The sequence below is a fragment of the Phaethon lepturus genome, unplaced genomic scaffold (genome assembly GCF_000687285.1).
Source record: "Phaethon lepturus isolate BGI_N335 unplaced genomic scaffold, ASM68728v1 scaffold26638, whole genome shotgun sequence".
NCBI classification, from domain to species: Eukaryota; Metazoa; Chordata; class Aves; order Phaethontiformes; family Phaethontidae; genus Phaethon; species Phaethon lepturus.
The window spans coordinates 29,572-35,571 of NW_010557310.1; positions in this window are offsets into that span (position 1 = coordinate 29,572).

A 6,000-nucleotide genomic window follows, 5' to 3' on the forward strand; every position below is an offset into this window, starting at 1 on the left:
AGAAAGATGCAAAAAACCCTATATTGCCCAAATAAACAAAACAAAAAATACTGTGACTGTATAATTAACTGTAATTAGCCATGACCTCATTAGATTCATGCAACAGTATAGAACACTTAGTAAGATTTAAGATTTTGATTAATAACTTCCCAGTACACTTTTCTACCCAGTCAAAATTCACAAGTGGAAACAGCTTATTACGCTTTTCCCCAGCAAACACGACACTGCTTTAGGTGTTCAAATTCTTTTCCACAACAAAATTAAATTAAATCAGCATAACAATTTGTGCATTACCCATATTGGCAACTCCTAATCAACACAAGATGCAATATGTTTTCCTGAGAGTGATTCTCATTCAAGGAAGAATTAAATGAGAGAAAACCTATGGCTTGTACTACAGAGGTTAGATTAGGTACCCAACTAGATGCACTCCCTCCTGGTTTTAGAATCTAAAACATGTTTATTATTACACAAAAAACCAAGTTGTCAGTAAAAAGAAACTAAGTACACTTTTTCTTCTTTTGTATACACAGGAAGTCACAGAAGACAGACAACTGCAACACAACAGAGGATGGTCTGATGGAAATACATAAGGTACGTAAAATGTTCTTTCTGCTATTGCTGTTTTATGGTATTACAGAGTCTGACTTATACCAGACATGAATTCATAAAGAGAAACAAGTAACAAGCTTAAAAATGCATAAGGAACATACAACAAGCCTTATCAGTAATCAACTTTTCTATTCACTGTTTAAGAAAACAAATTTATAATTATGAGCAACCTCTAAGTGAACGTATTTGTTTTAGAACAGAATTTTTCAGAAGTAAAAAAGTAACAAAACTATGTCTATCTGTTCATCAGAGGGGAGAAGAAAGGGACCAAATACTCCTCACTCTCATTGGTAAATACACATCTCTTCCAATGGCCTCTTAAAAACAAAGTTTAGGATGAAATTTTAAACCCTCTACTCGCTTACATTTTACTAGAGCTTTTCAATATATAATAAGTGAACTACAAAACAATTTGATATACTAAATTGAAATTTTTACTTTGATTCCAGACCCACCAACAGAACACTACTGATGCCTTTTCTTCCAGCCCTATGCACTGTGCCTGCAAACTACTCAGGACTGTCTTGCTGTTTGTGGCAAAGTACAAGGAAAAAAGCAGCCCTGTTCACTACAGGGATCTCCAAGCACTGCTGTAATAAAGCAGTAAAAGGTTTCCTCTGTTAACATAATCTTTGACTTAATGATAAATAATTATTTTAACTACATCTAACAGTTAAAAAATAATTTTAAAAATCTGAATAAAGCAAACTAAATATATAACATCCAATGAAAGCACTGTAGTGGCATACAACAGATGCTCAAGTGACAATGTGATATTCAGTATAACAGACATCATCTTTTCTAGAGTTAAATCCTCTTGCAATACACAAATGCTGGAATCCTACTTACACTGAAGTTTCTACTTTTAAAATACCATATTCTTCTTGAGATCAAATCAAACATTCAGATTTCACAGATCTGAACTTATGTCACTCAGTAAGTGACACAGATCTGAACTTATGTCACTCAGTAAATGAAAGATGATGGTTTGCATCTTCTTCATTATAACTCAGGTCAACCATCAACTGAAAACACTTTCCCATGTTTTTTTCCTTTCTAGCAACAAATAATTCCCAGTTTATCTATCTATTATATTATAACTGAATCAGCTTGCATTTTACATCTACAGTCAACAAGACTACAAATATCCACGCTTTTTAATTTTAAAATATGCAAAGTATCTAATGTCTTACTGTAAAACAGATGGCAATTTAAATCAGGATAACACAACATAAAGAAAACTGCGGAAATGCTTCCTTGAATTTGTGGTTTTCCTTCAATGCTCGCTTACAAGTACTTTTCCTGTCCCTTCTTCCCTTTGGTGACCACTGTATTTGAACAGACAGTATTTCAACCTAGATCTAGAACTGGCCACTATTTCCCTCTTAATCAATTACACATTTGAAGGAAAGAAGAACAAAAAAAATGTAGAATTTAATCTGCACTCTTTTAACATGTTTGCAGAGGGTTTCCTCCTTAAGCTTCATTTCATCTCAGCTCTCAGCGTTACCATCTTTATACCCAATTTACATTATAGCAGCAATGCATCCGTCAAAGAAATGTAAACAATCTGGGTAAAGGCATTTTAAAACTAATCTTCATTTCAGTCTCCAGGCTGACATCCCAAGAATCCCAAATACAGAATATAACATTTAAGATCTTTTAACTATGTTTTATTATTATATTTAAATATATGAAATGTAACCTCCTGGAGTCAACCAGTTACTTTGAGAGTGCCAAGCCAAACAACACAAAATCCTTACTCAGAAATTAAGTATAACGTTGTATATATTGTATCACCTGGTCCAAAACAAACTGCTGCCATACTGAAAAAGGTTGGCTTGCAACCTGGGTTGGTAGGGCCTTTTTCAGATGTCTGCAATCAAACCTGCAACATCGCACAGTTAGCAGTTTCCCTACCTTCATAAAAAGATCCTGAGACTGCACATTAGGAATAAGGCTGTTTGGATTACTCTAAAAACAATATGGAAGGTATTTATCTGACATAGCTAAATCCACACAAGCTTGATGGCTTGAAAAAATCATTAGCAAAGAGAAAATGAGCATGTCCTGGTGTGAGTGCAACTGCAACCCTCCCCGTGGCTGCCATACCCCCTGTCAGCACCATAAATTTTGTGCTTTTCCTATCCCATAGTGGAACCACCCAGCTCTCACACACACCAACTGGGCTTCAGGGCTACTGCCCTCTCTGTTGAGCAATGACTCATAAGTAAGCACGGGATTTCAAATAGTTACCTTCCCTCCAAGTGTCTGAGCAGAGCAACAAGACAAGCCTTCTAAAATAAACTGCAATTTATTTTCACTTTTAGATGCTTCAGCCTCATGCCTTCAAATGGCCACCATACCCTCTCTGAAAACAATTTCTTTTTAACTAGCTGGCTCTCATCCTCTGACCTTTTCCAAGCATTTACTGATGGAAGACTTATCTTGAGGTATTCTTTTTCTTTCTTGCTTATTTTTTACTCTCAGCAAACTAGGAAATCCAACTGATATAGTAATACAGTTAAAACAAAGTAATAAATAAACGAACAAAAAAAAAGCCACAGCGAATGTTAACAATGAACAACAACTCAAACCAGTATGACCATGTTTAAGCCTAGATTTGTACTACAGTTTGTTTTAAAGTAGAGTTTGCCAACTTCAGGATACTTTTCAGCTTGGTAGACAAAAACATGAGTTTCACTGTCTTACATTATGCTTACAGCACTCTCCTTTACTAAGAGAGAAGCCTCGCTTCCAGGACAACACTGTGCCTTCACTTTGAGACATCTCTTCAAATATTCCAATACACAGTTTAACACAGAATCTAACAAGTTAAAAATAAATAAATAAACAAATGGTAGCCTGATAATTTATTCATTTATTCTTTGCTCACAATAACTTTAAAATTGAAGATTTGGACAAACCTTTTATTCATCCATATCCATCGTTTTAGTAATACATAGCTTCAGGCAAGTTTAACATTCTGTCTCCAAACCCTGGTATTTCCTTTCACAAAGACATGCCAGAAGTTCTCATATCCTTATCATTGCCTTACTCAGGTAGCATTTTAATACAATGCATTTGGTCAAGACTTTGTCCAACTTCCTTTTTTATTATACCCTGAGGTCCTAAGATGTTACTAAATCAATTTCAAATTTCAACTAATTTCTATCCTTTTATTCTGATTTTAACTCTGAAATAGTGTCATATGCCATATGTATACCTACACACTATCTAGATTGTGATTATATTTTGCAATGCATCTGATTTCACATATTCTGCAGATGGATCTCAAAGGAATTTGTAAAGCAGAATCCTTTTCTGACCATTCTGAAAACAGTGGCTGGACCAAAACTTGTTCGCTCTCTGTATCCTCAGAAGTAAGCCAGAAAAGACATACATACAAGGTTAAATTCCCTTTGATTTTTGCAAATGATACTAGAAACCAAATTAGGCAAAGCACCATTACTTGGCTTTACACATTTTTTTAATGCTTATATTGAAGTAACAATTTCTGATAAAAATAGGGATGTGTCGACTACTGAAATAATTTACTGAGTCTCTTTGGTGCTTTCTTCTCATTTCTTTCAGTTTCAGTTATTGGGGAAAAATGGTTGAATCCTACAGTGTTTCATTCAACTTCTTTTCAGCTACAAGTCAGGGCAACATGATTATTAAACTGAAAGGCAATTTATGTGCATACAAAAAAATTACTTCTATTTTTCTATTTCATGCTTTAGCAGTTACAATTTAGTTTAGTCTCTTTCCTATCTCCTGTTTTTCTCAACAATTTTCAAAACAGGGTTTTGTTACAACATACTTCATACCTCTTCTTCGTTCTCTTCTACACAGTGCATATATAACATAATGTAAGTCCACTAAACTAAAAAAGAAAAAAAAGTAGAATAGTAATAAGCATTTTCAGTCAGCCCAGCCCAAGCAGTCATTCACAGCTAAACAAGGAGACACTAAAGGTGGACAGCAGTAACTCTGGACAAGAGAACCAAGCCAGCAATGAACACATGGAAGCGTCCTCCCCTTATTCAAATGGAAAACAATGGCAGAAGAATACAGGCTGAGCCCACCATGCAGACTGCATTCTCACCTGTGTAGCTTGCTGCACGTGCAATGAGTATTTCTAGCAGTCAGTGTAGCATGCCAATATTTTTACACAAGAAAAGCACTACCAGTATAAATATGGCCTAACTTGTGAGCATAACCATCCACTCGAATGCACAGCCACAGCACTTCCACTAATGGAATATGTGGGATAACTTGTCTTTGCAAGATGCTCTTTAAACATCTAGTGTCACAGGTGCTACCAACAAGCTGGGAAAGTAAGTTAGAGATGCAGTCTCTCTTTCCCCATCTCTCATTTACAGGCTGCTTAGTTTCCAAAAGTGCCTATTCTCATTTCAATTAAAACAAAACCAGGTATTATACTGTTGACATTCCACCTGTTTCCAGACTGACATTCCTCCACGTGACATTCATCATGTTATATTAAAAATGACTGTACATTTTGGGTAATCACAGTATTTAGACATCACACTATTATTAGACCTGCAAAAGTTCTATTGTATTTCAGCCTGTTTTTGAAAAGTTACCAATATTTCAAACAAAAAATAAACATATTCAACAACCAGGCAGACCAAGGCTTGGAAACAAAATGAAAGACTATGATCTTCAACCTTGTATTATGCCCTCTTAGTTCCTGCAAGCATCTAATCCATTGCTATGTAGAGTCTTCCCACCACTTCGCACACCTATAGCTGGAATTCAGGTATCGCGTTATGCAGTTAACCTGAGAACCACAACACATTCACTATTACTGCATATAGGAAGAAGATCCAGGAGTGCAAAGGTTCTTGCACTCAGCAACGAAAATACAAGGGTTGAGTCACCCAGAATAAGCTCAGCAAAACCTGCACCCCTTATGCAGCATATTTTAGGATACTTAAAAGTGATAAATTGTTTAGGCTTTTCTGGTTGTTATTACAGGCATGCAAATGTTATTTCTAAAAAAAACATTTAACACCAGAAGCTATCATATATTTACGCTTTTCAAGTGGGCATCACAAGATTTAAAAGGCCACTGCTGTATCAATAGATTAAATTTAACGCTGCACTACACAAACTACGGCCAACCATATGCCCCATGTATCCATCCAAACATCAGAAACAACAACTCAAGCAGCCGAGCCAACCAGCCAGGAGCCTGACCCAAGAGAGGCCCACAGCCCTTATGAGCTCAAGGTCAAAGCGGGACGGCTCTCGCAGCCCGAGGCCGAGCTTGTTCTCAGGCGGGAAGAGGTCCCCTCAGGAAGCCCCTCCACGAAGGGAAAACCAGGCCCCGCCAGGAGCGGGGAGGGAAGATGCGCTGCA